Source organism: Chiloscyllium plagiosum, chromosome 19 (genome assembly GCF_004010195.1).
Source record: "Chiloscyllium plagiosum isolate BGI_BamShark_2017 chromosome 19, ASM401019v2, whole genome shotgun sequence".
Taxonomy (NCBI): domain Eukaryota; kingdom Metazoa; phylum Chordata; class Chondrichthyes; order Orectolobiformes; family Hemiscylliidae; genus Chiloscyllium; species Chiloscyllium plagiosum.
The window spans coordinates 40,295,915-40,308,339 of record NC_057728.1 but is presented as its reverse complement, the minus strand read 5'-3'; positions in this window follow the sequence as shown (position 1 = coordinate 40,308,339).

The following is a 12,425-nucleotide window of genomic DNA, read 5'->3' as shown; positions in this document are numbered from 1 at the left end:
ACTATGGGCAATTTAGCATGACCAATTAACCTAACCTGAACATCTTTGTGAGGAAACCCACGCAGGCAGGGGGAGAATGTGCAAACTCTACTTAGACAGTTGCCTGAGGCTGGAATTGAGCCTGGCACTGTGAGGCAGCAGTGCTAATCACTGAGCCACCATGTGAGCCAGCAGTGTTTCTGTAAGAGGCCTGCTGCAGTGTTTTAGCAAGCCTCAGTGCAAGCTTGAAGAAAAGGTTCTGAAGAAGGGTCACTGAGCCCGAAACATTATCTTTACTTTCCCTTCAGAAATGCTACCAGTTTGTCCATCAATTTATGATTTTGTTATGGATTCCAATAACTTAGCGTCTCATTCCATCCTTCCATGTTTTTTACCTACCCAGCCTCCAGTCCTGTAATGACATGGGTTGCTTTTAGCACAGTCACCAGTTATCCCTGTTTTCCTGGCCTGCCATCCAATACCTCCTTGTTTATCTGTCCCTTTGATAATCTTTCTTTTTCTGGGCATCTTCTCCACCTGTCCAGTCACCACTTCATTACCTCCCGTCCATTTCAGCTTCAGGGCAAGTACCATTGTTTCCAAAGCCATATTATGTTAATTCTGTTTTCTTCCCACAGATGCTACCAGACGTTCTGACTTCCTCCAACAATTTCTGTTTGTGGTTAGGATCTCTAGCATTCGCAGTTCTTTATTTTGTTTTAATCCTGCCTTTTTGATTGTAATTTCAATATTGTAACTTCCCATGAAACTATGCCCCACTCCCCGATTTTTAGTTTAAAGCCCTTTCTACTAATTATGGATTTTGCCAGGTATGATTCAGGTGGAGCCTTTCTCATTGGAACAGCTCCCTCTTTCCCCAGGACTGAAGCCAGTATCCAATGAATCTGTTTCTCCCACACCAATCTTTGAACCACGCGTTTATTTCTTTAACCTTGTTGACCCTGGACCAGTGAGCTTGTGGCTCAAGTAGTAATTCATAGATTATTATCTTTGGTTCTGCTTTCTAATTTTGCCCCAATTGTGCATATTCCTTGAGAATCTTTTTCCTCGTTTATGCAAGACCAAAATAACATTTTAAAACCTAATTCACAGGATGAGGACGTTGCTGGAGAGGGCAGCATTTATTGCCTGTCCCTAATTACCCACAGGGCAGTTAACAGTTAACCAGATGGGTCTGGAGTCACATGTAGGCCAGACCAGATATGGATAGCGGTTTCATTTCCTAAAAGGATTGGTAATTCCCCATCTGCCGTAGTGAGATTCAAACTCAGGTCCCCAGACATTGCCTGGGTGTCTGATAACAAGCCAGCAATAATTAGCAGTTCAGCAATAATTCCCCTCGGCCATCTGCTCCCCAATGTTGCTATAACTTGAGCTGTATATGTTATCATGCTTGATTTGAGCATTAAAGTGAATTTGATGGATAGCCTGTCCTCTGTAGCTCAAGTTGTCTAGTTTCTTCACCTCTTATTGACACAAATAAAACCTGATATCATAAAGGAGATCAAAATAATGTTCTGAGTAAGTCAGACCCAAATGGAATCATACTCATTTCATTTTATTTGTTTTGGTACAGTATAGATTCATTATGTACATAGATGCAGTGACTATGTTATTAGTTTTTTTTTGTTTATTTGGAATAAGCTGCTTTTTATGTACAGGTAGCAGTAAATTACAGTAGCATTTATATTACTGCATTTGGGATAAAACTGTGTCTTAGACAGGGCCCATCCTATAATGGGTCTATTTCAAAATAAAGCTCAGATACATACAGCAGTCAGAATGTCTTTTTTTCTAAAGAGGTTTTCATCTTCCATATTTCCATGATGTCAATAATCATGTAAACAGCTATGAGAATCATATTCTTTTCAAATATAATTTACACTCAAGATGCATTGAAAAATATTGCCCTCATATTGCAAAAGTGACACCCCCATTTACTTTTCAAGATGTGCTATGTGTTTATGGTTACAAGAATTTAGTGACCCACCTGCAATTTTTAGAATGAACCAAAAATAGTTTTAACCTTTCATTTTTTAGGCAGGTATATGCAATGTGTACTTCAAAGCTTCACACAGTATAGATTTGGTTTATATAAATTCAGCATATTAGCAAACTATAATGGATTAATATAATTTTATCATGAGGTTGGACATAGATTTGCCTGATTTATGTGAGAATGTACATATAGTGACCATAAAACCATAAAATTAAGAACAGGCATAGGCCATTTAGTCCTACAAGCCAGTTCTGGTTGATCCAACCTTCTTATGTTTACATTACTGCGTTTTCCCCATTAACTCTTGATTCCTCTACTGATCAAGAATCTATCTAATCCAGCCTTAAACATACATAAGGAATGTATCCCTCACTGCTCTTTATGGCAAGGAGACTCTCAAACCTCTGTGAAAAAAAAATTCCTCCTCATCTCCGTATTAAAATTTTATTCTGAAACTATCCCCTCTGGTCCTAGACTTTCCCATGAGGGCAAAATCCTCCCAGCATTTACCTGTTCATGATCCTTAAGAAGCCTAAATGTTTTAATGAGATCATCTCTCATTTTTTTACACTGCACTGAGTAGAATCTCTATTTGTTTAACCTCTCCTCAAAAACAATCCCTTCGTAACAGGGGTTATCCAAGTGAACCTTTCCTGAACTGCCTCCAATGAAATGATATCTTTCTTTTAATAAGTGGACCAAAATTGTTCACAGCTCTCCAGAAATTGTCTCACCAGCTCCTTGTACAATGCCGTCAGATGTCCCTACTCTTATTCTCCAACACCCTTGACATAAAGGCCAACATTCCATTAGCCTTCTTGATTACCTTCTGTCCATATTTGCTAGCTTTCTATGTTTCATGCAAAAGTACTCCTAAGTCTCTTGTGTTATAGCTTTTTGTAGTTTGTCTCCACTTAAATAATATTCTATTCTTTTGTTCTCCCTTCCCACATTACACTCGATTTGTCTTTCCACCTATTTTTGTATTGTCTGCAAATTTGTCTATAGTATATTCACTTCCTTCCTCCAAGTCATTTATATATTATACACAGTGATGGTCCCAGCACCGATCCCTGTGGAACCCCACTCGTCGCAAGTCGCCAACTTCAAAAAGACCCATTGTCTCCACTTGCTATTTCTTGCCTATTAGCCAATTCTCTGTACAAGTCAACGTGCTACTCTAACACCATGGACTCTCATCTTATGACTTACCTTTTGTGAGCTACCCTTTCAAACATCTTCTGGAAGTCCAAATACAACATGTTTACTGGTTCCCCACATCCATTCTGGTTAAGACTTCCCCAAAAAACGTAGACATGATTACACTTTTTTGTTGCCATGGTGAATCTGCGTGATTAGATATAATTTTCCAAATTTTTCTGTTGTTACATTCTTAATAATTGATTCTAATACTGTTCCAACAATAAATGTTTGGCTAATTGGCCTTTGTTACCCATTTTTTGCCTTTCTCCCTTTTTGGATAGAGATGTCAATTTAACAGTTCTCCATTTCTTTGATAATTCTCCAAAATCTAAATATATCCATTCTGTGTAACTACCTTTTTTAGGATCCAGCATGCAAGCCATCAGGGGACTCATCTGCTTTTAGCAACATTAGGATGCCTAATACTACTTCTTTAGTGATGGTACTTAATTCCTCCCCTTTGTTCTTTATTATTAATGGGATGTTCAAAGTATCTTCCACAGTAAACATTAGTGCAAAATATCTGTTTAACTCCTCTGCCATTTCCTTGTTCCCCAAAACCATCTCCCTAGATTCAATATCTCAGGTGCCCATTTTCACTTTGACCTCTCTCCATATTTTTATATATTTAAAGAAGCTCTTATTGTCAGTTTTTATACTCCTCACTAGTTTGCCCTTATAATTTATTACCTTTCTAGTCTTCCTTTGCTGCATTTTTTCCAGTCTTCAGGGCTAATACTTACTTTAGCCCCTTGTATGCTTTTTCTTTCACCTTAATACTTTCTTTAACTTGCTTGGTTAGCCATGGTGGATTAATCCCTCTCTTAGAATCTTTCCTCCTTACTGGGATGTATTTTTGCTGAGAGTCAGGAATTACATCCTTCGATAACTGCCACTAATTGTTTACTGCTAATCTATCTGCCCAGTTTACTTAAGCTAACTCTGTCCTCATTTCATTGTGATGCTCTTTATTTAAGTTAATCACAATTGTTTCTGACCAAGTTTCTCAGTCTCTAACTGGAATTTAAATTCTATCATATTATGATCACTACTTCCTAGGATTGCTCTAAATAACTAATGCACTATGAATTTGTTGTCATAGCTACGTTTTCCAATTTGGTTAACCCAATCAACATGAAGATTTAAGTAATTTATAACTATTGCTCTGTTCTTTTAACGTGTTCCTATTATTTGTTGATTTATAGCCTTTCAAAGAAAGGCTGCTGTTTCCAGTCTGTACACTACTCCTACCCTATATCCCTCTTCCCTTATTGCTTTTTACCTCCTCCCAAATGGACTGTATATCATCTGAGCCCGGATCATCTCTCACAAATATCCTCATTTCATTTCTTGTTAACGGTGCTCCCCACTACCTTTTCTATCTCTTCTAGCTCTCTGAAAGATCAAATATCCCTGAATGTTAAGTTCCACAGTTTTGATCTCCTTGTTTCAATAACAGCTATGAGATCATGTCTGTTTACCTTGACTTGCACTGTAAGTTCATCTACCTTATTTCAAATGTTTCATTCATTAAGATACAGAGCTTTTAAGTTTGTTTTATTATCTGGTTTCCAACATTTCTTTGGTTCCTTGTTACAAGATGAGTTTATGCATTCAATCCCTTCTTTTTATTTTCTGGTAGCAATTAGACAAACTCGGCGAGGTGGAGGAGGGTGATAGTGGATGGGCGGTCGGCCACCTATCTCCTCAACTGAGGATTCCCTGTGGTCAACAGGGCACTTAGCCATGTTTTACTCTTCTCCCACACTTATTCTCTCACCCCTCCCACAAAAGTGATAGGAGGTCTTCACTTACCACTCCATTGGCATCTGCATCGAAAGGATTGTAAACCGCCATTCACATCAACTCAAATGAGATGCCACCACCAGACACGTACTCCCCTCCCCTCCCTTGTCAGCATTCTGCAGAGACTGTTCCCTCCAGGACACTCTGGTAAACTCCTATATTCCCCACACCTCCTCACACCCCTATGGCAGAAAAGATAAGACCTGACTATTTACTTCCTCCCTCTTCACCATTCAAGGCCCCAGATATACCTTCCAGGTGAAGCAACAATTTACCTGCGCTTCATTAAATCTAGCTTACTGTATTTGCTGTTCACACTGTGGTCTCCTCTGCATTGAGGAGATTGCTGGTTGATTGCTTTGCACAACACCTTCATTCTGTCTGCAAAAATGACCCTGAGTTACCAATTGCCTGTTACACCACCATGTTCCCACAGCAACATTTCTGTTGGAGCCCTGCTGCAGTGTTCCAGCAAGCCTCAGCACAAGCTTGAAGGACATCATCTCGTCTTCCTTTAGGGACACTGCAGTCTCTAGGACTCAACATTGAGTTCAATACCTTTAGAGCGTGGTTCCATCCTTCCATGCTTGTTTTTACCGAACCCACAGCCGGCTCTGTTGTGACACAGATTGCTTTCAGCACAGTCATCCATACTCACCTAATCCTAGGCCTATTATCACATCATATGAGTTGCATTCAGTACAGTTAACCCACTTTCTCACTCTGAACTCTTCATTCTCACTTAGTCAGCTTTTTTTCTGTCCTGGTCTGCTATCCATAAATTCCATGCTTGCGACCTGTTTCATTTCTCTCTGTTCCTCTCCGACTCCATCTCCACCTATCTACTGGCTCCTCACCTATCCCACACAGCCCCTCACCCCCAGCATAAATACCACATTTACCTGGCTACTCACAGTTCTAATAAAGAGTCACCAGTTAATTTGAAACATTAACACTGCTTCCTTCCCATACCATAGCTTCTGCCAGACTTGCTGAGTTTCTCTGGCAATTTCTGTTTTTGATTGAGATGGCCAGCACCTGTAGTTTTTTTGGTTTATTATAATCCTACCTTTGCCCTAACTTTTGATTTTGTAATTTTCCATGCAACTGAACACCCCCCATCACTTAATTTAGTTTAAAGTCCTAACTACAGTTCTAGTTATGCCATTTGCCAGACCTCTGGCCCCAGCATGCTTCAGGTAGAGCCTGTCCCATCGGAACAGTTCCTTCCTTCCCCAGAACTAATGCTGATGTCCTGAGAAATCACATTTGTTTCTCCCATACCAGACTTTGAGCCAGTACAAGCGTTTACATCTTTAATCTTTTTGTTCCCGTGACAATTAGCTCGTGGCTCAAGTAGTAATCCAGAGATTACTACCTTTTTGGTATTGCTTTTTAGTTTAGCCTCTGGCTGCTCATATTTCCTCAGCAGAACCTGTTTCCCCTTTCTTTGCAAGAAAGAAATAACTTGAGCTATATACGTTATCGTGTTTTATTCAAACATTAAAGTGACTGTAGCCTGTCCTCTGTAGCTCAAGTTGTCTTTAGTTTCTTCACCTCTGATTGACCCAAATGAAATGTGGTATCAGTGAAGAGATAAAATCATGTCCTGAGTAAGTCAGACTCAAATGGAAGTACGCTCATTTCATGCATTAATACAAATATAGACTCATTATGTACATAGGTGCAATGTCTACATTATTATGTATACAGTGAATTACAGTAACATTTGATTTCAGTATTTGGGATAAAATTGTATCTTACACGGCTACTACAATGGATCAGTTTGAAACTAAAGCTCAGATACATACAGCAGTTAGAATGTCTTTTTTTAATGAGGTTTACATATTGCATATTTCCATGATGTCAGTAATAACACAAATGGCTGTGAGAATCATATTCTTTTCAAATATAAGTTACACCCAAGACGCATTGAAAACTGTTGCCCTCATATTGCAAAAGTGGAATCCCTATTGCAGAGTAAGCATTTCCTTTTCAAGATGAGCTATGTGTTTATGGTTACAAGAATTTTATGACCCAGCTGCAATTTTTAGAATGATCCAAAAATAGTTTTAATCTTTCATTTTTAGGTAGGTATATGCAATGTGTACTTCAAAGCTTCACACAGTTCAGATTTGGTTTATATAGGTTCTGCAAAACATTACAAATGAGTATAATTTTATCCTGAGGTTGGACATAGATTGTTCTATTCCTTATTCCATTTTAATTTTGTCTGATTTGTCAGCGAACGTACATAGAATGACCATAAGACCATAAAAAATAAGAACAGACGTAGGTCATTTGGTCCCTCGAGCCTGCTCTGCCTTTCAATAGGACCATGGTTGATCTGACATTCTTCATGCATTTTCTCCATAACACTTGAATTCGACCTATCTCAGCCTTAAATATACATAAGGACTCTGTCCCTCACTGTTCTCCGAGGCCAGGATTTCCAAAGACTCTCCAAAGAAATTCCTCCTCATCTCAGTCTTAAAATGATGCTCCTTTATTCTGAGACTATCCACTCTGGTCCTAGACTTTCTCATGAGTGTAAACATTCTCTCAGCATTTACCTTTCATGCTGCTTAAGAATCTATATGTTTCAATGATACCATTTCTCATTCTTCCAAACTCCAGTGAGGAGAATCCCGATTTATTTAGCCTTTCCTCAAAAGACAACCCCTCCATCCTAGTGAACCTTCTCTGAGCTGCCTTCAATAAAATGATATCTTGTCTTTAATAAGATGATCACAGTACCCCAGATGTGGTCTCACCCTTTTACAGTTGTAGTAAGACTTCCCTAGTCTGATACTCCAACGCCGTTAAAATAAAGACCAACATTCCATTAGCCTGCTGCATTTGTGAGCAAGCTTTCTGTGATCCATGCAAAAGTACTTCCAAATCCTTTTGGTTGCAGTTTTCTGCAATTTTTCTGCACTTAAATTATATTCTGTTCTTCTGTCCTCCCTTCTAGGTGCACTGCAGCGGTTCAAGAAGACAGCTCAACACTACCTTCTCAAGGGCAATTAGAGGCAGGCAATAAATGCTGGCTAGCCAGCGATGCCCATGTCCCACAAATGAATAAATAAATGCTTTCACATTTTCCCATGTTATTCTCTATTTGCCAACTTATTGCCCACTTAAGCTGCCAACAATTGTTGCATCCTGCCTTTCATTTATTTTTTATGTCCTCTGCAAATTTGGCTACAGTACATTTACTTCTTTTCTCCAAGCCATTAATATATATTATAAACAGTTGAGGATCCAGCACTGATCCCTATGGAATTCCAGTGGTCATGAGTCATCATTCTAAAGAAGACCCTTTATCCATACCCACTGTTTCCTGTCCATTAGCCAATTCTCCATCAATGCCAATGTACTACCTTGATCATCATGGGCTCTTATGACATAACCTTTTAAGAGGTCCCTTGCCTTGTACTTCCTGGAAGTCCAAATGGAACATATTGACTCATTCTTCTCCATTTACTCTGGTTGAGAATTCCTCAAAAAACTAATAAATTATTAGAGTTCCCTTTCATGAAGCTATGCTGGCCCTGCTTGATTAGATTTTTCTTTTGTAAATGCTGCGTTATTACTTCCTGATTCCAATACTTTTCCACTTGTAGATGTTAGGCTAATGGGCCTATAGTAACCTGCATTTTTTTGTCTCTCTCTGCCAAACCACTTTTGGAAAGGGATGTCACAAGGGCAGCTCCAAATATGAATTGTACAGAGAATGGAGATAGACAGCTGATTAAAGAACACCACATGACAAATACTTAAACAGCAACTTGTTTCTCATTCCAGAAAAAGAGCATATTAAAAATTCTTTAATAGGCTGGATTTTGATCTGAGCTTATGCTTTCCCAAAGATGTAAACTACAAACTTTGACAGTTGAGGTTCAATCAGTTGTTATTTTTAAATCTGTTACAGATAAATTTCCATTAAGTGAAGGGTTTAAGGCTCATGGGCCAAAGGCAGGTGTATCACAGATTGGTCATGATCTCATTAAATAGTGGAACAGATTCAAGGACAGAATAGCCAATTCCTGCTCCTATGTTCTGCATTGTAATTGCCAGGCAGCCAATCAATCAAAATGTGCAGTGCCCTTTACAGAGCAACATTATCCATGTGACTAGTGAAAACAATTGTGCATCTTAAATAATCAGGTCAAGGAATCATTATTGAGCCAAGTAGAGTCAGAAAAATAAGACAACATATTTTATATGTATCTATTATTTTATCTATTAAGTCTCCGATGATAATTAAAGTTTTGAGAAGTGAGACTGTGAAAGCTAATTTTCAGTGTCAGAGTGCTTTCTTAGCAGTAATTAAGGGCACTTTCACTCGAATGAACATACCCTAAATTTTTGTGTCTATTTAGTGTCATTAATATGAGCAATATCAGCAAGTCAGCATCTTGGATACAAAATGTTTGGAATTCCATGTTTAATTGCACATTTGCAGTGGCTGCAATTAGCTGTCCAATTCTAACATAAATAATGAAGAGCATTGTTAGGTTTTTTTCTATAGGACAAGCATGACACCATATAATAACCCTGCTTGTGAAGAATAGCTAAAAGAATAGTGCCCATACTAGCATAAAACCTCATCATGATTGAATTAGGGAGCACCAGTCCTTGCTGAGGCCTTCATCAGTTTGTAATATTAACTTTTATTAAACAAGAGCCAAAGGTATGTAAGATCAAACCAGTAAGCTACATTTGGGATGAGACAGGAAATGCCAGCCTTTGCAGCATAAATGCATTTACAGTCAGTGAGTGTTGTCTTCCCCCAAAACCCACTGTGATCTCCAGCATTTATTGTTTTCAGTTTCATTGAAAGAGGTCGCCAGAGAAGTCCTGTAGGGGTCACTGTGGGCAATGATGCTGTAGGATGGTGAAGATGCCATTCCTGCTGATGAACTTTGTCTTTTTCTTGCTTGGTACAATGTTGCAGTTCTCACAGATACACACTGTCCATCACATACACTCATTGCAGCCTTCAGTTGTCCAGGGCAAAGCATGCAAGGATTAAAAATCACCTTGCATCTATGTTTGACGACAATAAAACCCCAGATCAGAGCAAGCACGGGAACCTGGCATCAAGAAGATATTGTATGGCCCTCATTGACCTCAGTGGAAGAAAGGGATGTCTTGTATATTTGCTGGGTCTCACAGGATAGTATTGTGATTGCTACCACAGTACAGACTAAAGCATCCTGCACCTGAAATTCTATACCAGATAATAAGTGATGTCACAATTTCCTGGAAAATCCTCATTCAGCTGCACCACTACTCCTCTCTCATCAGGAGGACTTCCCATTCATAAAGAATGATTGTGGATCTCCTGTACTTCCACTGCAACATGAGGGCACATTGTACTGGAAATGTTGCATTAGGAGGTTGTTCCACATCTGTTGGAGGTTGATGCTGGTCCTGAGCTGATTGATGCATCCTCTGAGGATGCTTGTAGTGACATGGGGAGTGGAGATAGATAAGGTTTCAGTAATCTCAGTGCGACTACAACCCCTACTGTATTACACAGGTTGGCTTCTGCTGCACATATTGGAATAAGGTCCCTTCCCATATAGAGAAGTATTGTTCACTGTCATTTATGTGCGATGTAAATGCTGACTACTCACATTTCCTGTCCTATTTCTGATATTCCACACACAGTACCATTGGATCTAATCACAGCTGGCATTATCATCATTTGCGGTGCTATAGAGTTGCAGAGAGATGAAGGAGGAAGCCAGCAAGCCCAGGCCATGAGTAATCTCCAGCAGCTATCAAACAGTCCCCACATGAAGTAATCGCAACTGAAAATGCCCCCAGGATCTAACAGAAATACAGGAGGCCTGGAGTCTAACAACATCAATAGCATTGCCTCCAGACACATTGCTACCACAAACTAAGGATGCCCCTCCACATTGTCAACAAACCATGCCAATTGCGGGAGCAGGACCTATGAACCTGAAGGGGTGAGTGACCATCCCAACATGACTATCCCAACGTGACTGCTGCACTAAATTTTTGCATGACTGGCTGCTTCCAAGGATCCACTGGGGATCTGTAGGGGATCTCTCAATCATCAACTCATAGATGCATCAAGGCTGTAGTCAAAAGCAGAAATTGCTGAAGGAACTCAGCAGGTCTAGCAGCATCTATGAAGGGAGAAACATAGTTAGCATTTCGAGCCCATTGGCCCTTCTTAAGTTCTGATGAAGGTTCAGCGGAATTGAAACGTTAACCCTGAAGCTGCTAAACCATCAAAGGCAGCTTCGATGGAGTCTGGAGCGATGGTGTCTTCAGCGGCAGCGTGGCTAGAGAGTTGGCTGGCCTGTGAAGCCTGGAGCAGGATTGTGCCAGCGGAATGGCATGAGCTGGTGTAGCCCTGAGCAGGACTCTAGTGGCAGAGCGGAAAAGGCGGACTCTCTTTAAGTTATCCTTCTTTGTTTTTTTCTTTTACTGTGAAGTTAATGAGAATGATGTCTATGCATGTTGATGGTATAAACTTTTGACTGTATTTTATATTGAAAACTCATGACAATAAATGATTGAACTAAATGATTCAATTCAGAACCTTCTGAGTTTCACCAGCAATTTCTGCATTTGTTTCAGATCTTCAGCACCCATCGGTCTTCATTTTATATTAAGGCTGTAGTCAATGATCACACTGTATCTACGTCATTCTCCAATGATAGGGTCAGGGCTGGACCCTGAGGTAAACATTGCCAAAAGAGCTGGCTTCCCCCAGATACAGGGAACTATGAAGTGTACATGGGCTGCATTGAGAACACGATATTATAATGCAATAGATTTCACAAATAAAAAAAATCAATGTACAAGTCACCAATGATTATTAATACACACTAAAGGTCTATGCCGATTACCCTGGAAGCTTCAAAGTTATCCCTGTCCTTGACCACTCTTATGCTCCAGCTTCATGGGGTTGTATGTCTCCCAAGGATCATTACCGGGAGACAAGAGCTGCTGTCTGCAATCATTTTTTTCCCTCCCCTCCCCTATCAGCGTTCCGGAAAGACCACTCCCTCCACGACTCCCTCATCAGGTCCACACCCCCCACCAACCCAACCTCCATACCCGGCACCTTCCCCTGCAACCGCAAGAAATGCAAAACTTGCTCCCACACCTCCTCCCTCATTTCCCTCCAAGGCTCCAAGGGATCCTTCCATATCCGTCACAAATTCACCTGCACCTCCACACACATCATTTACTGCATCCGCTGCACCCGATGTGGCCTCCTCTACATTGGGGAGACAGACCGCCTACTTGCGGAATGTTTCAGAGAAAACCTCTGGCACACCCACACCAACCAACCCAACCGCCCCGTGGCTGAACACTTCCCCCTCCCACTCCACCAAGGACATGCAGGTCCTTGGACTCCTCCATC